We start from the raw sequence: 22,964 nt of genomic DNA, 5'->3' as shown, positions 1-22,964 counted from the left end.
GGGGTCCTTCGTGGGTACATTACGCAAAAAACCCGCTTGTATCATAAAAAAATATTAAGAAGTGGTTGCGATTTGAAAAGGAAATGCTGAAGAAAAATCCCCAATATTGGAATAAAGTTCTCTGGAGTGACGAATCTAAGATCATTTTATTCCAGTCCGACCAAAAATTCGTTTGTAAGACGTCCTTCCAATATGGCGCTGAACCCCAGGTATACTATGAAAACAGTAAAACACGGTGACGGATCTTTTAGGGTATGGGGAGCCTTTTCCTCTCGTATTGTTGGCACAATTGTGTGTATTCAAGGGATAATTGACCAACATCAATATAAAAACACTCTGGAGAATGTAATGGAACAATACTCCTTTGAGAATATGTCAGTCCATTGCATTTTCCAGCACGATATTGACCCAAACACACTTCAAAGTTAGTGACGAGCTGGCTTTCGGGTAAAAATATTGATGTTTTGGATTGGGCTCCGCAAAGTCCTGATCTCAATCCAATTGAAAACTTATGGACTATTGAAAAACGAGATCTTAAGGATAAAAAACGGCGAAAAAAGGACGAGTTTATCAGTGTAAACATGCCGACAATTAATCCAAATATTACCGTGAAGGCGAGATAATATTGTTAAAAATAAGGGGAATCCAAGAAAATACTAAACAAATTTAATAATTTTTTTCAATTTTATGTAAATATTTTTATGTTGTTACTGTCGCTTCTAATTATAAGATCAAACTGAATTTAGTGTTCTTTATGTTTACCTCAAATTTTTTAAATAATTTTTAAATAGAATTAATGTTGTTGTAATTTTATGTAAAACTCAAATACTTGTAAACTGTGTTACTTTGTTGATTCCAATTTATAGTTTTAATGTGGCAATCTAAATTTTTAAAATAAACTAAGAAAACTATATGCTGCAAAGTCGTTTCTAATTTTAAGACTACCACTGTACATACATACTTAATTATTTGCCTAACATCTATGAAACAATATTTCATGTAAAATTGCATGTCGTTCAAAACCAACAACAATAACGACGAATTAATTTTCCAATACATAATAACAGAACGTATCATCATCAGACTAAAGTTACATTTTACCTACATACAAAAACATAATAAATAAACACAATACAACTTTGCACTACACACCGTTATTCTAGCAACACAGCAATTGAAGGATTATCAGCCTGTTAAGTTTAGCTACTAAGCTTTTTTATTGGTTGACTACACGCCAAATGCATCGTAAATAAAATGGAATTTTCAAGTATTAATGAAAATATAATCACTGTTCGTTAGAGCCGCAAATCCCCATTTTCATATTTGCTCTCAATTGTTTATTGTTTTGTTTGTGCAGCATGTAATTGTAATGGAATATTTACGCGCGCACATACACACAAAGGAACATCAACGCATATTAGGTGAGCCGGCGCCGTATAATATCGCGATCAGGCATTATTTTGCCAATTTATTGTTGTCAATTTTTTTTTTTTTAAATGAGCACAACAACACAATCATGCTGCTATACAGCAAATTACAAAAACAACATTACAACAAAATATGTAGTGCGCACGGTAGTATAATCACTTACTGCCAGACAAAACTATATAAAGACGTATACATGGGTAGGTATGCGCGTGTTGGCGCAGAACAATTGCGCTTATACCAAATGACCGTTATATCGGCGTATTATCGCAATTAGCAAAATACATGCCGTTATGTTAGTATTCAGCACACACAAAGCGTGCCATGCGACACGTGTATGTGTGCCTTTGTACACACATAAACACACAAGTGAAAGCGCTTGTTAGGACATGATTGCATTCGCACAGCCGTGAGCATTGCGATTTCACATTTTCGTGCATAAATTAAATTTCAAATTATTGCGAATTAGCGGGAGATGGGAGATCGAAAGTTGCGCAGCGGCACTCCGAACAGATTGGTTCCAGTTTTTTGGATATAAAATTGGAGTTTTCATTTTAAATGCCCTGCAGTGAAATCAGTTAGTTATTAATTAAGGAAAGCTAAGGAAAAACTAGTCTGCATTGTAAACCTAGCTAATAATTTAGGTATACATATATCTTTAAATGGAATGGAATTGCTCCAAAATATGAAAACTGCCATCCCCAAGTTCAAAGAAATAACCCTTCATACTAATTAAAAATAGATAACACAAATTCAAATCTATTTCAATTATAGACTAACTGGAAAAAAAAGAAAACAGCGTTTACTGTAGCTCCACAGAAGTGATAAAGCCCATCCCTTTCCTAAAGAAATTAAATGTATAACTAAATCTGTAAAAGTAACCATCTAAAAAAAAACATTTTGCTAGTTCTTTCTAGCCTCGTTATTTAACTTAAGCTACTTTCGAGTCGATTTAAGATCATGTATTAAGAAAAATAAATATCTTGTGACAATCTTTATTTTGATTTCCATTACACCGATATCAGGGATGCCGGCAAATGAACAGCTTCTTGAAGATAAAAGAACGATATCTCAAAAACTGAGAGAGTAGATCGTGAGTAGCAAACAAAAAACTGTTTCCATGTGTCTTATTACAAACCAACGAAGTCTTTTTACCAGTCAAGGGTCATACTACTATATACGAGGTATGACAATTAAGTAATGAGACTGATTCCATAAAAACCGTATATTTGAAAATTATTCTACAACTCTGCCATCCCCTTCAAAATAGTCCCCTTGGGCAGCTATACAGCGATTCCAGCGCGTTTTCCATGCTTCGTAACATTTCTGGAACGCTTCGACTGGGATGTCCGCGAGTACCCTCGTCACGGCCGCCTGGATGTCCGTAATCGACTCAAAATGGGTTCCTTTGACCACCGATTTTGTTTTAGGAAACAAAAAAGTCACAGGGCGACATGTCGGGCGAATAAGGCGGCTGTTGCAACACGACGATCCCTTTAGAGGCCAAATACTGGGACACGCTGAGGGCGGTGTGGCACGGCGCGTTGTCGTGATGAAGGATCCAGTTACGAGCGATGTCTGGGCGCACCCTGTTGACTCGTTTTCGCAATCTTTCGAGTACTTGGCAATAGTAGACTTGATTCACAGTTTTCCCCGGTGGAACGAATTCATTGTGGACGATTCCAGGGCTATCAAAAAAGACAATAATCATCGTTTTCACCTTCGACTTGCTCATGTGAGCATTTTTCGGGCGGGGGGCGCGCAGAGACAGCCATTGTGAGTCTGGGTACGACTAAGAGCACTATCACCATACACTCTTAGAATTTTAGCGTACGTTTCCGAAGCTGTTTCGCCCAATCTAGCGCAAAATTTTAACGCGACGCGTTGCTCTTGATTTCGTTTTTCCATTTTCTTGACGAGCACTACAAACACACGTCTACTCAACTTGACACAGCAGGCGAACTAGACAAGCCAGAGCGATGGCACATTTATCAATGGAGAGGGGAGGAATGCCGGAAAAAGAGAAAGCTAATTTCACAGGTTTACCACAAGCGCGGCAATACAATCAGTATCATTACTTAATTGGCAAACCTCCTATATATATTACAGTTGAAATTATCACAACATATTTTTTCTTTTAGAAGTATATCACTTCATATACGAGGACTATTTAATCTTATGATATGAAACAACAACAATTGCACCATAAAAAAAAAAAACAAAGTATATCGTAAGTATGACTAGTGAAGATCTGACATATTAACATAATCACTCTGATAGTGAAACTGTATACATTAACGCATAGCTAATAGTTAGCGATACATAAGGCAGCGTTGAAAATCAGATGATTACGTAGGTTACCTTTCATATTTCGGGATTCGAGAACAAAACAAATCACTTTTTGAGAATATCTCCAATCAAGATCTGTACGATTTTGATTGAGGTATCTCAAAACATTGGTCTGAACTCATCAACCACCTCTTCAGATCTCGAAAACGTTGACCACATAGTTTTTTACGTATGGGAATAACGGCATATAATTCATCAAATCCATGTTTTGATAGGTCAAAATTCAGTTGTCTCTGTCTGTGTGTGGGAGCCAGCATTGCCGTGGTGAAGAGTGATTCGTCATCGGCCGTTTGTTTTCCTGATTTCTTGTAAGACAATTGGCAAACAAATGGTTGAATACCTCTCAGAATTTACTGTTCTGCATTCTTCCATATGGTATGGCTGGTACATGTCCAGTTTTTCCTAATAAACTGGCAACCATTTGCTTGAAAGTGTATCGTGCCCGAACAGTTTTCGTTGGATTCGGCTCATCTAGAAACACCCACAATCGACTGTTGCTTATTTTCGGGCACATATGCGTAAATTCAAACAGAATTGAAATACCGTCGCAGGTGTTCACATAGCATATGGTAAGCGATACTAGGATATTATTTATTGTCCGACCCAATAATTAGCATTGGAAATTATCGGCCAAGAAAATGGGAATCCGTACCGGCCATCCTTAGTCATTATACGTATGTAGTTTTTTTTTTTATTTTTTAATTACTCAAATTAAGAGAGACCATGTGATGAGCTCAACAAATTGGTTTTCTTTTTTTCATGAGTTGATTTCCTAACATGCCTAAAATGCGGTAGAAAACAGATTTTTTTAAATTTCCAGTCGTTTTATGTAAAGATACAGCAGTTACAAGAAGGTGCTGTGTGGAGCGCTGAGTAGCTGTCTTCAAACTTTAAGCGCGTTTCTCTTAAAATTGTGCGTTTTAAACTTCCTCCATCGTACCTCAAAACGACATTACTGAGTGATTTGAAATTTTAAGAGTACAGCATTTGCAAATGCTTGGAATGACCGATTATAAATCAAAAAATCCCAAAATTTAAATTTTTATAGCAAAAAACAAACCAACAACAAATTTTTTCAAATTTCTACCTAGAGTCCAATTTCACTGACATATCACCCGATATATCTAATTTAATCTAATATATCGATCTAAAAAGTAAACCGAAAGTTTGAAAACCTTTATATTAAGTATAGGGAGACTAGGGGAAGTACTGACCCGATTCAAATTATTTTCGTCATATAGGCATACTGGTATCTAAAAGAGGTTTTCTCTAAATGTCGGTAATAAATCTCCCAGATTGACCGATGTTTTCGGTAAAAAGTTAGCGACAGGCACTGAGGTCCCCACATTCGGTTTCTGGGAGCTTGAATCATTTTGGTCCGACCTTAGCAATTGTAATTACTAGACCTGAGATGGCATACCTGAAAGGCACTATTTCTTGCAAAGTTTTATCCCGATATACATATTTATTGATGCTTGATATTTATACTCAAAAGTGAAAGAATCAGATGGAATTTTAATGTATATATAAAAGTTATATGGAAAGTAGGCGTGGTTGGAGTCTGATTCTTTTCGTTTCCGTACTCTAGCCTAGGAATGTCAGGATTATGTTATCTACCGAATTTGTTAAAAATTGGTCGAGTATTCCGAACCAAATAGGCGGTCACTGGTCTATCGTCCAAGTTCGACACTTGCTCCTCTAAAACTCACTTCTGCAATTTCGAGTGTAAAACTTAATGTCTCTGATGCGTTTATTTGTTGATTTATCGCACTTTTAGTAATTTTTAACAAACCCGTTATATAGGAAATGGGTAGAGTTATTACTCGATTTTGTTTACTTTCATAGTCTAAAAAGGATTATTTGTGAGATAAGTAAATTATCGTAAACGTATTATGGGACCACACCCACTTTTAAGAAGTATCAAGCTAGAGACGGCTTCTTAAACAATTTTTTATATCAAATATAGCTCTTGTATCTCTTGCAAGGATGGATGGAGAGACAAACACTTGGAGCTGAACTTGTCCCGTCAGCCTTATCATTCATACATACATAACTCAATATCTCTATCGATTAGTTCTACGTGTTATAAACGGCCGTTGGGTGAACGAAACTGTAATACTCTGTAGCAACATGTTGCTTGAGCATAAAAAAACCAAAACAACCACTTACTTTATTTATATGAAATCATAATTCTAAAGAATTTTCCCAAAGTTTCCGACGTGCAGTAATAAAATACATAGAAACGTTTTCCACTTACATTAGGGTCACTGCATACTTTTGTGCGTCAAATGCAAATATATGTCAATCAAGTGTCACTCATGAGAACAAATAACGTTTAATAGTGCAATATAGTACATTAATGGCAACAAGGTGCCACAAATGAACTGTTAACGAGGCAAAACCGCTGACCATATGCAGCAACAGAAGTCAATGGCGCAAAGCAGGATGGAAGAGTAAACGAGTGGTCCCTCATAAATGGTGTACATTTCTATTTGAAGTGTAATAAGTGAAAGCGTAGGATGTCACAGGTGGCAACAGCAATCGATAAATGCCGGGTGGGCGCAACAAAACACAAAGAAAAAGCGAAATTGTATAAAGCATGTAATGACGACATTAACGGAAAAGTGATGCTTAAAAAATATTAACTGTTTATGTGAGTATAGCAACTGTATATATTCGTTAGGGTGGCAAGTGAAAGAGAAAAGCAGTTAGCATTAGCTTTTAGCCATTTAATTACGAATTCAAAGCATATGTAGACAAGCACATGCAAACCTAAGAGTGAGGAACACTTCTATACTTTTTACATATGTATGAGTATGTGTGTATGTCAAACATGTGAGTGCGCGTAAACAACATTAGATAGCGCACCGAAGAGTAGCAGGGCTAGGTAGTAACAATAATTTTAACAGGTTTTATTGCCAACTTATAGCCATGGCACACCGACTTGCCACAGCGCTTACATACGCGCCTCAAACATCTAATGGCAGCATTTTCGCTTTGTTACCTCTTCCCATTGCTTATGAAGGCAGCTGTTGCTGGCATACACTTTCAACACTATTAGCTCAAGTGTCATTTGCAAGCCACTGAAGAGAGCACTCAAAGCACACACACACACACTTGCAAGTACATATGTATGTATGTACGTATGCATGGGAGTAGAGGCGCTTAAGAGGCTGAATGTCCCATTGCGGCACTTGTGCTTATGCGCACGACTGCACAAATACACACGCATTAAGCGGCAAAGCAATACCCAAACACGTATGCACAGACATATATATGTACACATGCATAGCCAGCAAACGCTAAGGCATAGACTTAGGCGCTGAGGCGCTTACCTAAGTGACGACAGAAGATTTATGCGCGACAGACTTGAAATTAGAGCGAGCCACACACACACACACTCGCTAACTAACTAAGTGCTATGCAACACGATGAACATGCCACTCTAGCTGATAACGGTTGGCGGCGGCACTAAAATTTCAATCGTAAACAACAAAACAAAGGCACCTTTGGCGGTGCTGACTTATCGGCACATTTCCTCTAAGTCACGGCTGTCATTTGAATGAATAACAAGTTGAAGGTGACGCGGTGTGAGTGAAGTGGCCAACCAACCAGTTTTTGTGTTCCTTTATTACGCTCACTTCCTTCCAACGGCATTGATAATGCGATACCCAGGTGTACACAGGTAACTTATACGTCGTGTACTACACGGTGTCATGTGTGGGTCAAAGAAGCGAATTTGAAAAAGTGCGTAAAATTGTGTAATCCGACCCAAAATATTTTAAGAAAGTATTTGCTGTGGGAGGCCTTAGAATTGTAAAGGCATTTTTGGGAATTGAAAAAATACTGCATCCGTTGTTTTAAAGCGTTAAGGGTAATTTAAGCATATTTTAAGAACACATATACAAATTTCTCAAGAAAAAATTAAAAGTTTTCCATTACATGTTATCTATGAAGCCACTAAAAGTACTACACTGCTGCAGTGATTCCGGCCTTATTCCCGGATGAAGCTAAAAAAAAATTCCACAAGAAGATATTATACGCACAATGGTCTGTGATCGCAAAAAAAATGTACAATATGGTGGGGTTTTTAAAAAAAAAGTATACTACCTAAAAGCTGGGTAACTTTTGGCCTGCCAAATATATGTATTATTGATAGTATTTTTCAGTTGTATCCGAGTAATCACTGAAGTAGATTTGAAAAATGCAGTATACAGATAACTGATGCGAATTGAGCGATTACCCTCTAAATGGTAAATAGGAAGAAACAAAAACTATTTGATATATCTATATAAAGTAGGTTAGTAAAAAGCATGTTATTTTCAGATTTATGATTTAAAGCAGGATGATATGCACCGTAGGGCAGATCTAGGAATAGATCAAAAATTAAGCTCCTAACCCCCATTTTGAATATCTTTTGCCTTCATGTAGTGGCACTGTTGATGTCAATTTGTAGAGTGGATGCCCAATCTCTCTGGAAACAAGTAAGTAAGGCCTTATTTCAGGTGTAACCGAACATTTCATACTCTTACAGGAACAAAGGTGGAATATTTTCAGGTGTTTGCAAAACTTTGTTTTAAAGATGTTGCGAAAGAACTCAACTTTAAACGAATTACAATTAAATTTGTGTTTTATTAACTTAAATATACAACTATCGGCGAAAATGACATTGAAGTCATCCTCAAACAAAGGATCGGAATTCATTACAGGTATATTAGGGATATGCGGGTTGCACCAAGGACGCTTACCAAGATATTTGGTATGTGATTGGTTGGAATAAGCATTTCCGGCAGTAAACTATTGCATATCCAATATCAATTGCCCAGTTAAATTTGCGGTAAAATCGTAATATTATTTATGTGGCAGTTATGGAAAGTCTTCACTTATTTTATCCATTGATGAAGAAAGCTACACGTTATCAGAAAAACAGGCTCGCTAAATTTTGTTAAAGCTTTAAATGAGGACTCTTACTTTATTTCCTACCTCACCCTGATCTTGTTGCGGTGAATGGTATGAAAGTCACAATAGAACCACCACAAACCATTCGAACACTCACAAACTATTATATTGAGTAACACCACATTAAGCAATAAAAAACTAAATTCGCTCGTGTTACTCCAATACTGCAAAGTGCCATTAAAATAAATTGGAATTAAGAGTTACACATAACTTCAATTAGATGTTAACCTAACTGTGGAAATATGTGTGCTAATGCTCTGAAAATTTCGATTGTTGTTGTTTTTGCTATGTGTTTAAAAGCATAACTGTGTTATCGTTCATTTATGGGTATGAAGTAAAAAATGCAACTGAAATGTTTTTAAATTATATCAATTAAAATTAAATTAGCTTGATTAGTGAGATTAATGTCAAAGTCCTGTGGTTAGCGGTGTACGCCATTTTGCAGAATAATAACATGCATATAGTAAGTACATAGTTAATTCGCACGCACATAAGTATATGCATATAAATATACGTACAGTATTGTGCAAAATAAATGCAAGTTGTGTGGTTAGTGTTTATTAAAATCATCGACTGTGTGTGCGTGACTGTGTTTGAAAATGTGACAGAAGGAGCCTAAAGCGCGTCAATATTTAACTAGAGGGCGCTGTTACCAGAATTAAGGGGTTAGGGGTAGACAGAGGAACGAAAAAATGAGAGTTTTCAGTATTTTTTTTTTTTGCTATTAAGTCATGTTATTTTACAATATAGTATATGGCATTATTATAGAATGTGTTGACTTGAAGTCACGAAAATTAAAAAAAAAAATTAATTTCCAAAGTCATAGTTGTTTGTGTTGACACAGTTCCAAAAAAAGGTACTTGCGGTGACAACCATAAGACCTTGGAGATTCATCTAAAATCAATCAAACAAAAAATTAGTTTTATAAATAGATAATCCCGGGCATGATCGAAGGTTTTTTTTTCAAAAATTAACAAAAAGGCGGCCTCAAGTAATTTTTTTCTGAATTTTTGGGAAAAAATCAACAGTTAATTGGTCTTAAAAAATAGAAATTTTTGAAAAACACGAAATCTTTCAATCAGACCCGAGTTTATTATGTATTCTAAAAGCTGTATAAATTTCATTAAAATCTACTGAGCGGTTTTCGAGTTACAGTTGTAACCGATTTAAAAAACAAAGTTTTGAGAAAAACGCGTTTAAAGTTTCACACTAGCGCTTTGAAGTGCCCGAGCTCTCTTTGTTATTTGTCGAATACCTCAAAAACTGATTATCGGATCAACGTGACATTTTCAGAGAATATTTCTAAGATATTGCACTTAACGATAATACAAAAAGCAAATAATTTTTTGAAAATTCTGACTACCCCTAACCCCTTAAGCTACTAACTTATGGAGTAAAAAAGTTTTGTTTTTTTACCGCAAAATGTTTTTTTGTGAGAATGCTTTGAAAAATGTTAAATAATAATGTTAAAGACTCTCAGAATTATTTTCAGTTGCAAGTATTTTACCCAGTACTGTAATTAGGCAAAACAACACATGCGACCATAAAGTGAGCAATTTTAAATTATCCATTATTTATACATTTTTGCGCACAGCAATTAAATTAAATGCACCAAACTTGAATGTATGCGTCTATTGCGGAAATATGTTATGAGTATTAATAAAATAGCAATTTACATTTCCGCAGCAATTAAACTGTGGCTGATGCGATTTGAATTAAATTTAAATTAAAGCGGTGACAAGATTTGTTAAAATAAAGCCATGTCGAAAACACACGTAATTAAAATGCATATATGTATATAAAGCACACACTTAAGTGTACTTAATACATGCACATATCCTTTTAGTTACAACCCCTCAAAATTTCGCCGCTCCGTTCAATCATTGCAATCGGTTTATCTGTAAGCCTATTTTTCTCAAAGCAATATTTTTGAAATTGGCTGCGGTTGTATCTTGAATACGAATCATTCGGTAGCCTTAAGATTTTTCCGCTAATCGGTATATGTTTCACTGTACCTTAATCTCTCCAGTTTTTTAATTGTATCTAAAGTGTATAATAATTTTGTTATGCCAAAAATTGTTTAATTTTTAAGCAAAATTAGACTTTTTTATTGGCTGCCATCTTGATAAACTAATTAACTTTTTAACAATTGAACTTCTTTTTAACAATTGAAGATCATTGTAAGTACGTAAGAGAATGGAGTGATGTTACGCACGTGAATAAAGTTCTCTGAGATTACATTCACTTGGGAGTGGACAGAAACGATGCTTGCTTACTTATGGCGCAAGCAGCTCACGACTTCCGGTCTTAGACCAGATATCCTGTGGATAGCCAAAAAACATTCGTTTGAATGTGAACTAAAGTGTGACGACGAATCATGCCTCCTCACGGTTGTGCACTGGGTTTGTGACCCTCAATGAAAATATCAAACGGCCTCGGATCCACCGGATGAGAAATCCTCCTCCTAATGACGACCACTTCGATTATCATTTAAGGGAATGCACCTGGAATTTCCGGTTCCTTAAATGGGAAGATTGATGTCCTCGTAAGATGCAAGGCTGAAATCAATCCCATCCAAGAAGTGCGATGGATGGGACAAGGATTGAGACGAGTAAGTCCTTGTGACATTTAAAGGAGCCATATAAGGAACCCAAATTCGGTGTGGGATTCGTGGTGGGAGAGAGACTCCGTCACCAAATTCTGTCATTCACTACCGTGGATGAACGCATAACCGCAAGCCGCATCAAAACGAGGTTCTTCAACATATCACTGATTTGTGCCCACAACTGGATGGAAGAGAGGGACTATGTGACCACAGATGCCTTCTATGAGCGCTTGGAACGCTCTTCCTATAACTGTCACCATGCTTGACAACTTTAAAGCCAGGGTGGTCACAGAAAGTATGTTAGGCATAAAGGTCCATAAAATCAGTCTCCTCAGTAGTATTCAAGTGACAGAGCATAATGAAATTTTGGAGGGAATACTTCTCCAGCCTGCTGAATGGCAGTAACATGGAGGAGGAGATGGGAAATCCGATTTCCCAATCGATGACGATGGAGGCATTTCAGGATATGTATTAGAATTAGTTAGGTTTAATCCTGCTAATGTATGAGAGACATGGAAGGAAGCTAATATATGTAGACATTTATAAAAAGTTATCTTGACTAACTTGAATTATATTATATATATTAACTGAATTTCATAATTTAAAGTAAATATTTATGTCAACAGAATATAAATCAGTTTAAAGGAATTTTCCGATATAACCTTACAAAAGGTCAGTTTTAATAATTTTTGACGGTCGCCTAAATTGACAAGAATTTTTTGTTATTTGCTTAACTGAATACTAAGATGACACGGTACAACTGTCTTCATTTCTAAAGAATCGACGCCATATCTTATCATCATTTTTCGAGATTATGAAAAGATTTGTATGCTAAAAGATGTTAGCTCTTTTGGATTACAGTCTTAGCGTCATTAAGTCATATATCCCAACAGAAGGGAACATACTTATATTACAATATTCGCCAGTAAGGAAGTTCTTAATTAAAAATCATAATTATTCACCCCGGTTGTTACAAAAACATATGGCAGTTGATCAGCCAAATAATTTCAGAGATATGATTGCATTTGTAAGATTATTTTTAAATTTTGTGTAATCCCAAAATTTTTAAAGCGTTTCTTTTGAAGCACTCTTTTCAGAGTCGGTGAGGAAATTTTCTCCTAAGCGGCTTGACCGATCGACTTTAAATTTTCGCGTGATTTTCTAGGTATAAAAAAGGAAGATATTTTTAATAACAATTTTGGTTTATAAATTATTATTTTCTTCACAAAAGTCGGTTTTTCAAAACTCTAAATTTGGACTGCCCTTTTCGCCTATTACCGGTATTCATTAATTGTAACAATATATTAATTTGGTTTTTGAATTAATGATAATTTAAAGCAGAAAAAAATTTCTCAACGAATCACAACTTATTTCAGATGTCCTTTAGGGTATCGGTTAAGGTAAAATGAAACCAAAATTTTTCAAAATTAATTACTGATTATAAAAAAAACGTTAAGTTTTATATGTAAGTATACATTATATTTTTTTATTTATTAAGTAAAAAGCCTCTAAAAAAAAGATTAAAAGAAATGGTGTTCGAAGATTGCTAAAAGAAATATTAGTCAATTTATTATATAATTTACCAAAAATATATAATAACCAAAAGTTTTAGTGGTTGAAATGAATTAATACGTGCACTTTTTACCTTGTCGTAGTAAAAATCAAAGAGCCAGCGACCAAATATCTGCATATACGAGTATGTTTTCTTTTGTAAAGTAAATTATTGTATAATAGCTGTCAAATTTACCCACTATTATTCCAGTATTATGACTTACTCCGTTAAGATTTGTTACGAACATGTCCAGCAACAAAATCAAGTGAGTGTATTTAAAAATCAGCTATGCATACACCCACACACTAACAAACTCACACATGGAAAGCAATCAAGTAAAGAATCACGTCAAAGAAAATAAATAGCAGAAAGCAAAACCAAGCTAACTACCAAATGTTTTCATGAATATGCATGTATCACTTGCATACATTCACATGAACAAACACATACAAATCAGTATAGTTATGTATTCATATTACGTTTGCAAATATTGTTGCGTTTTGGACTTTTCCAGCTTTAAGTTTACAGCACATACATATCTGCATAAGCCACTGTCATGGACAGAAGATATGGTACTCAGACATGCAAGAGCGTTGGCAGCCCATCAAGTATGACAAACATAAAACAACAACAAGCATGTATATTTCATAGAATAATAACAGAAGTGACAACAGCGACATAATTTGCCAATGTCTAGGGGAAAATGGCTGTAGATTAAAAGTTCTGCTTACACATGTCCAAGTGAAGTGAAATAGAACTGTGTGGGAGCAGCTGAAGTGCTCGCTTATTTGTGTGTCTGCATGTGCACAACTATAAAATATTGCATGTCCATGCGCTAGAAGTATAGAACTTTTTGTTGTTGGTGATGAGCACAATCGTAAATACATAGAGCTACTCACATAAATTGGAGTCTATTTTCATCTAAGCAAAACGTATCCATTAGTGTTTAATAAAATGGCCTGTCGACAACATGTGTTTTCATAAACAATATGGACATAGTGTTGTTTTTGTAAGTAAATACTAACAGAGGCTGATTAGAAGCGGCTTGCCGAATGAAAGAAGAGAAATGTATTGTTCCGAGCATTTTGTCATTTCCAGTCTGCTGCTTTGGAGTTGTCCATTATGCGTTTGTTCACGCTCGCAAATACCAATTTATTAATGGCAGAGCGAAATTGTAAGAATGGGAAAGCGTGGGAAAAGCGTTCTGTTGGGAATAGTGTGATTCAATTACTTTATGCTTTCGTTTATTCATGTAATACAATACTTCTTTTGTTCTGTCTGGTGGCATATTTAATAACTCTTACTTGACAAAATATCCTAACTAAGACTTGAATCAAAATTAATTTCTTAATTTCTTGTAAAAATTTTCTAAATTTCGAAAAAAACTCGATTCATATAAAAAATTAGACGACTCTTTCACTGTGCCCTCTATTTTATTATTAGATAAAGTTAAAGACGAATGAAATAGTTTCTGACCGATACAAAAGAGTTCAGAGTTCCTGTATATTCCTTTAGATGATTTAAGTGACAATTAAATTGTTCTCTCCACCAAAAAAAAGTTTACAATCACCGCTACAACAACAACAACAACCGATGAAAGTGTGCAGAATGCACGGTAGCTCCATCTCTATGCGCCCTTAACAACTCATTCCCCCATCAATCCAGATATGAAAACCAGTGAATACCCAAATTCTGAAGTTTTTTGAAAAAGATATATTAAACTCGGCCATTGCTACGCCATTTCCGGTGACCACTCGGAAAAAAGATACGCCCGCGTTGACAGGATAACTCATAACAGGATCATATAAAGTGAACAAAATGCATGTATTAGTTACACTTAGAACTTGGACGAATGAAAAAAGTCTGAAAATTGGACTTTTGGCAAACATTTTTACAAAAAACTGAAAATTTCGCGAATTTTTTTTAAATAGTTATAAACGAAATATCCTCCATCAAAGCCTTTAAGAATTGTATCTCAAAGACCTGTGTAAAATTTCATGAAAGCAAGCCTCGAACGTACAAGTTCTTAAGGCTCACCCTAATCCATATTAAAAAATTACAGAATATATTGATTTTAAAAGCAGTGAAATACTTAATTAAGCTTCTTCATATGTCATAAACTGTTTTATAAATTTTTAAAATTTTAGCCCCAAAAATTTTGAATAAGAATAATTCCAAAATTTCTCATCGTTCATAACGGACAGAAGAATTAAAAATAAAAATATTCTAATGTCAAAATTTTTAAATATCAAAATTTTAATTCTAAATTCCGGGCTGAAAACTGACAAAAATAATCTGAAGTTTGGAAAGAAAGAAAGACAATACTAGTTAGTTAAGTTTTTTTTTATTTTAATTAAAAACTGTCTTATTATTTTGCAGCACTGAGTATGTGGTCAAAAATTTTATATTCAATTTTTAATTTCGTTTTGTGCTTTTAGATTTCAAAATTTGTTACATAATTCTTACTCCAGGAATAGTTAATTAATTAGAAAATTCCCAAATATGGTTAAACGTCATTAAACTAACCAAATAATGAATTAATAAATACTATACAATTATTCAAAGCTCCTTTTATTCTAAAGAGTTCTTAACTTTGCTTTTGCTTCACTTCCCCGCATTTAGAGAAATACAATCTTTTTCATTAAGCCATTCACAACTCTACTATATTCTCTTAATACTTTGCTTTAATCATAACAGCAAGGCATACCTTAAAATTTCTAGGTCATTGAAAACCAATTGTTAATTGGAAACATAGTAATTGATAATGTAAGGTTTTGTACGTAAATAATAGAATGTCAAATAGTAAACAGAATTAATTAAGTAAATAAATTAAATTATATTCACATAAATAAAATTAAATAAAAATAAATAATAAAAATTAAATTAAATTAATTTCATTCTACAAGAAATATAAGTTATTTGTTGTTTATATACATATCTACACATATGTAGGCACCAAACTAAAAATTTAAAAATCTTAACTCGCTAATAGTCGAACACTTGTACATATATGTATACATCAATATGTGTATGTTTATCTCCCTAAGTATTATGAATTCACTTATTCCTTATTAAAAACCACAAAAGCAAGTCCCTGCTTATTTGTAAGCACATAAAAAGTACGTAAAACGTTTTATTTTTTATTAAATTAACAACACTTTGCTCCCTACTTATTTTTCCACTTCCCTTTTTTCACAACTCACTTTTTATCACTTTTCACTTCTTCGCACTTTATATTCTTTTATTTTGGAATTTTATCAAACTTATGTTTAAGGTATTTCACTATTTTAAAAATTTATTCAGCTTTAATTGCACATACAGTCCGATATTGATGCGTCGTTTTTTACAATGAAGTTTTTTTTATGCAAACACCACACATGTAACGGGCGCGCGCTCAATGCTCAATGCATAACTCTCTGCTGAGAGTGGCTATCATTTCCATATGTGTTTTGTTGTGTAAAGGCAGTTTGTTTGGGTTTTATTTTTGCTATTAGTACAAGGAAAATATTGTGTGATTTTGCTCCACTGAACTTTGTTATGCAAATAAAGAGTATTATTGTATCAAAGGGATAGCAATTGCATACATTATTATTAGTATAATGTTTTTCGTTTTTGTATATTAAATATAAAATAATTGCTGGGTAATTTGAATAACGGGAGGATGGAGTCATGTGTAGAAGTTCACGCAAGTGAGGAAAGTTCTCTGATTGCCATTCACTTGGGAGTGGCCAGAAACGATTCTTTTACATGTGACTCAAGCAGCTCACGACTTCCGGTCTTTGACCAAGTATCCTCTGGGTAGCCTAAGAACATCCGTTTGAAGGCGAGCTAACGTGAGAAGGCGAAACATCCCCTGCATAGGGTTGTGCGCTGGGTTTGGGACCCGCCACGTAAAAAAAAACACTCCAGTGAATAGTCATAACCAGCCTCGGATGAGAGACCCCCCTTTTGATGACGACCATGGCAAACGAAATAAGGACTACGAATTGAGGGCATGCACCTGGAATGTCCGGTCCCTTAACTGGGAAGGTGCCACTGCCCAGCTGGTTGATGTCCTCGTGAAAACAAAGGCTGACATCACCGCCGTCCAAGAAATGCGATGGACGGGACAAGGACAGAGACGTGTAGGTCCTTGTGACATTTACTACAGTGGCCATATAAAGGAGCGCAAGTTTGGTGTGGGATTCGTGGTGGGAGAGAGACTCCGTCGCCGAGTACTATCATTCACTGCGGTGAATGAACGTCTAGCCACAATCCGCATCAAAGCGAGGTTCTTCAACATATCGCTGATTTGCGCCCACGCCCCGACGGAAGAGAAGGACGATGTGACCAAAGATGCTTTTTATGAGTGCTTGGAGCGCACTTATGTGAGATGCCCCCGTCACGATGTAAAAATCGTGCTTGGCGACTTCAACGCCAGGGTGGGCAAAGAAGATATCTTTGGTACTACGGTCGGTAAATTCAGCCTCCACGAGGAAACTTCCCCAAATGGGTTGAGGCTGATCGACTTCGCCGGGGCCCGAAATATGGTTATCTGTAGTACTAGATTCCAGCATAAGAAGATCCATCAAGCTACCTGGCTGTCTCCGGATCGAAAAACTACCAACCAGATCGATCATGTTGTGATAGACGGAAGACACGTCTCCAGTGTTTTAGATGTGCGTGCGCTCCGAGGTCCTAACATCGACTCGGACCACTATCTTGTTGCAGCTAAGATTCGCACCCGCCTCTGTGCAGCAAAAAACGCACGCCAACAAACACAAGGAAGGTTCGACGTCGAGAAGCTGCAATCACAACAGACAGCCGAACGATTCTCTACTCGGCTTGCACTCCTGCTCTCTGAGAGCACTCGTCAACAACTCGGTATAAGGGAACTGTGGGACGGCATTTCAAACTCCTTACGTACAGCTGCAACCGAAACCATTGGTTTTCGGAAAGTGCAAAAGAACAGCTGGTACGACGAGGAGTGCCGTGTCGCAGCGGAGAGAAAACAGGCTGCCTACCTCGCAACGTTTCGATCGACCACAACACGTGCGGGATGGGATAGATACCGAGAGTTGAAGAGGGAAGCGAGACGCATTTGCAGACAGAAGAAGAAAGAGGCCGAAATGCGTGAGTACGAGCAGCTTGACAAGCTGGCCGACAGGGGTAATGCTCGAAAATTCTACGAAAAAATGCGGCGGCTTACAGAAGGTTTCAAGACCGGAGCATACTCCTGTAGAACCCCCCAAGGTGATCTAGCCACCGATGCCCAGAGCATACTTAAATTATGGAGGGAACACTTCTCCAGCCTGCTGAATGGCAGTGAACGCACAACACCAGGAGAAGGCGAACCCGATACCCCAATCGATGACGATGGAGCAGACGTTCCATTGCCCGATCATGAAGAAGTTCGAATAGCAATTGCCCGTCTGAAAAACAACAAAGCGGCAGGGGCCGATGGATTGCCGGCCGAGCTATTCAAACACGGCGGCGAAGAACTGATAAGGAGCATGCATCAACTTCTTTGTAAAATATGGTCGGACGAAAGCATGCCCAACGATTGGAATCTAAGTGTGCTCTGCCCAATCCATAAAAAAGGAGACCCCACAATCTGCGCCAACTACCGTGGGATAAGCCTCCTCAACATCGCATATAAGGTTCTGTCGAGCGTACTGTGTGAGAGATTAAAGCCCACCGTCAACAAACTGATTGGACCTTATCAGTGTGGCTTCAGACCTGGTAAATCAACAACCGACCAGATATTCACCATGCGCCAAATCTTGGAAAAGACCCGTGAAAAGAGAATCGACACTCACCACCTATTCGTCGATTTCAAAGCTGCTTTCGACAGCACGAAAAGGAGCTGCCTTTATGCCGCGATGTCTGAATTTGGTATCCCGCAAAACTAATACGGCTGTGTAAACTGACGTTGAGCAACACGAAAAGCTCCGTCAGGATCGGGAAGGACCTCTCCGAGCCGTTCGATACCAAACGAGGTTTCAGACAAGGCGATTCCCTATCGTGCGACTTTTTCAACCTGCTTCTGGAGAAAATAGTTCGAGCTGCAGAACTCAACAGAGAAGGTACCATCTTCTATAAGAGTGTACAACTGCTGGCGTATGCCGATGATATTGATATCATCGGCCTTAACACCCGCGCCGTTAGTTCTGCTTTCTCCAGACTGGACAAGGAAGCAAAAGAAATGGGTCTGGCAGTGAACGAGGACAAGACGAAATATCTCCTGTCATCAAACAAACAGTCGTCGCACTCGCGACTTGGCACTCACGTCACTGTTGACAGTCATAACTTTGAAGTTGTAGATAATTTCGTCTATCTTGGAACCAGCGTAAACACCACCAACAATGTCAGCCTAGAAATCCAACGCAGGATAACTCTTGCCAACAGGTGCTACTTCGGACTAAGTAGGCAATTGAGAAGCAAAGTCCTCTCCCGACAAACAAAAACCAAACTCTATAAGTCACTCATAATTCCCGTCCTGCTTTATGGTGCAGAGGCCTGGACGATGTCAACAACAGATGAGTCGACGTTGCGAGTTTTCGAGAGAAAAGTTCTGCGAAAGATTTATGGTCCTTTGCGCGTTGGCCACGGCGAATATCGCATACGATGGAACGATGAGCTGTACGAGATATACGACGACATTGACATAGTTCAGCGAATTAAAAGACAGCGGCTACGCTGGCTAGGTCATGTTGTCCGGATGGACGAAAACACTCCAGCTCTGAAAGTATTCGACGCAGTACCCGCCGCGGGAAGCAGAGGAAGAGGAAGACCTCCACTCCGTTGGAAGGACCAAGTGGAGAAGGACCTGGCCTCGCTTGGAATATCCAATTGGCGCCACGTTGCGAAAAGAAGAAACGACTGGCGCGCGGTTATTAACTCGGCTATAATCGCATAAGCGGTGTCTACGCCAATTAAGAAGAAGAAAGAATTTGAATAACGTAATTTCGAATTTCTATATTTTCCTTAATATTACATCTTGTTCAATAATTGAGTAGTTATAAAAAATAAATGCCGTATCATCTTTTCTTTCTAACTAAAAGGGTTAAAGGCTAACATTTTTATGATGAACAATAAAAAACTATTAAAAGAATGTTAAAACTTAAACCAAATAAACAAAAAATGTGTAAGCAGGTTAAAGTAAATAAAATAATGCTATGAAAAATGAATGAAGATTTTTTTAATTTGCAATCACAAAAATCCTAATAAAAAATAGTTTTAAAAATTTTAATTCCAACTACCGCATTGAAGAATAAAAATTATTAATCGCAAGATTATAATTAGGAATTAAAAATCCGATTTCTTCAATATAAAAATATAAAACTGTAGGAAAGCTTATTATTAATAAAATATAAATACAATTTAGCTCTTTTTGCTCTAATTTTTATTTTTAATTTTTCTGTACTTAATTGCTTTTATTTTTTTTATTGTTACTCAAATTTTAAAATAAAAATATTTTTTCAGTCCCAGGGATTAGGAAATAAACTTCAAATTTCATCTCTTAATTTTATTTAAAAACTCGCTCTTTATGTCACTAAGAGGTTCTTGAAATGATCTATTCTTACTCTTTACTCTTCGTCTCAGTAATAGAGCAGCTTGTTTGCATTTTATTGTATTTTCTTTCGGTTTTTTGCTTTACTGAGAGGAATGTTCATTCATTCCTTTTTCAAACTGTGCTCTCCGATATTCATTTACCGCATGTATAATTTCTCACAAGGTCAAATTCCTACAACCTTAAAGCGGCAGCAAAAATACAAGAACTAAATAGGGATTATTTCTCATAAAGACAGCAGGAAGCAAAAAACTACGTAACAGACACATGAAACTCAGGCTGCCATCTGCTGTAGGCAATTTACTTTACCGCTTAATTCAAACCAAAAAATCGATGGCTTTGTATGGTCAACGGGCGAAAGATTTGAAAATCAATTTCATCAAACGATTTTCGCATAAAAACTAAAATGTCTAACTATACAAATTATATCCATACCATTTAGTACTAATAGTAATTAAATTTTAATATAAATATATAAATAAGCAGGATTGATAAATTGGATTTCTTACCTGCATTGTTTTTGCATATGTATAAACCTTTCATTAAAAAGCTCGAATTGCTTGTGATTAAAACACATAATATTGCGCACTATTACTTCTTCACATATTCGTAATTTATTTTTATAATTGCTTTTCTAGAAATTATTTTTCCCACTTCTCATTGCACTAAACATACATATATACTAAGTGCATAATAAATTTTACTCTTCCAACAATTTGATCATCTCCTTGTTCATCATTATATTTTCCACTTTTGCAGCACACATTTTTTCACATTTTATCACTTTTCACTAATTCGCACTTTATTTTCTTATAACATGGGTTCTTACACTTTTAATTAAGATTTTTTCACTATTTTAAGTTTTTATTTACCTCTAAATTACTTAATTGCTATTGCTGTCCGATATTGAAGTGTCGTTTTTCACAATGAAGCTGGTTTATGCGTACACAGCGCAGGTAACGGCGCCCACTCAATGCAAGGCAAATACATAGCTCTCCGGTGAGAGTGCTGCTTTTTGTTGCATATTCAATAACGATTTGTTTTTTATTTGCGCCTGTATGTAAGGAAAGATGCTGTTTAATTTTGCTTTACTAGAATTTGTTATGCAAATAAAGAGAAGGAGGATATACATAAATTACATTTGTTAGTTATTAAGAGAAGGAGCGAATTTAGTTTAAGAAAATATCAATTAACAAGTATGAATATAATGCAATGAGAAAAATAGATATTAGAGGATAAGTATAAAAATAAAAAACTATAAATAGAGAAGCATATGTTTTTGGCAGTGGAAGTACTAGTATATGACTATATGAGTAAATTTAAATTTTCATTGGAATATTATATTTTATTTATTCTCATTAAATTAATATTTTTTGTATTCGTGGTCTTTTAATAGTAAAGAGCAGTGATAATCGTAGCCAAATGTGTGACATGGAATAATATAAAATTCCTTGAATATACATCAATTGATTTCTAACGAAAACATTAAAAAGTGTTTTTTTCAAAATCAGCGCCTTTTTCAAGGAATTAAAATTATGATGTATAAGGGACATACATGCAAGTAGTGTGACAGTCTAAGCAAAATGACATTTTTTGGGAATCTAAAAAACAAAACTAAATTATTAGCTGTTTTTCAACCAAAATATATATTCCAGAAGATATTGTTAATAACTGTTTTTCGATGAAAAAGTGCTTAACACGTTTTTTAATAGTTTTTGTAATACTATTTTTTTCCTTTTTAAGTATATTGAAATAAACAATTTTTTACGACACGAAAACAATGATAACATTCAACTCCATTTTTTTATTTATTTAGGAAAAAAAGTAAATTCAGTTTCAAAATTTCAAAAAGTAATCTATATACATATGAGCTAAGCAGAATGTTGTTCAAAGCAATTGACACAGAAGGTATTAAACATTTTTGCAGTTTTTCGAGTATAAGGAGTTCCACGTCCTGCAGCTATCTTTTTGTAGCACACCGAGCACCTTTTTCTAGTTGGGTCCCTCAGCTTCTTTCAAAATATGCTTGATTGTACCCCCTGCGGTGTCTGTGGTTGCTCAGGGACCACGAACATATGCATCTATAGGTTCCTTTTCTATCTCAGATGCTGGTTTGTCAGATTGGCCTAGAAGGAGCTTTCTCTCTAGTTCCTCTTTGAATTTTTTGATGGGCATTTTTTATTGTTGATTTTATTGTACAGGTGCAGAGCATTGACAACAGTTGTTACAGTGATTAGATGAAAAATGTTATTTTAAAGGTATAATTTATTAAAATAACCAGATTTCTTTTCACAATTTCATCCTGAATATACTCTTAATGTGGGAGCAGGACTTGGTGCCTTTCATATTCCATATAATTAAGTAAGATGTAAAAGAGAAAGTTCATATTATGACAGATGCTTTAACAATGTAATCAAGCATATACCCTCTACATGATTATGTAACCATTCCATCGGTTGTTACATGCTTCAACACGGAAAGAAAAGCTTAATTTTAGCGAATTGCGACTTTAGAGCTGAAAG

At 35.8% G+C, this 22,964-nt stretch overlaps 1 long non-coding RNA gene across 1 annotated transcript in view; it reads right to left on the bottom strand.

The window, feature by feature from the left end:
* LOC125778453 (uncharacterized) overlaps window positions 1-21,626 on the bottom strand; it is a 157,378-nt gene extending 135,752 nt beyond the window's left edge. The window contains exon 1 of the long non-coding RNA XR_007422723.1: window positions 20,952-21,626. This is a non-coding gene — a long non-coding RNA (uncharacterized LOC125778453). The remainder of the gene's footprint in view (window positions 1-20,951) is intronic.
* Window positions 21,627-22,964: the final 1,338 nt, after the last annotated feature.

Source organism: Bactrocera dorsalis, chromosome 4, assembly GCF_023373825.1.
Source record: "Bactrocera dorsalis isolate Fly_Bdor chromosome 4, ASM2337382v1, whole genome shotgun sequence".
NCBI classification, from domain to species: Eukaryota; Metazoa; Arthropoda; class Insecta; order Diptera; family Tephritidae; genus Bactrocera; species Bactrocera dorsalis.
This window is presented reverse-complemented; position numbering and strand designations above follow the sequence as displayed.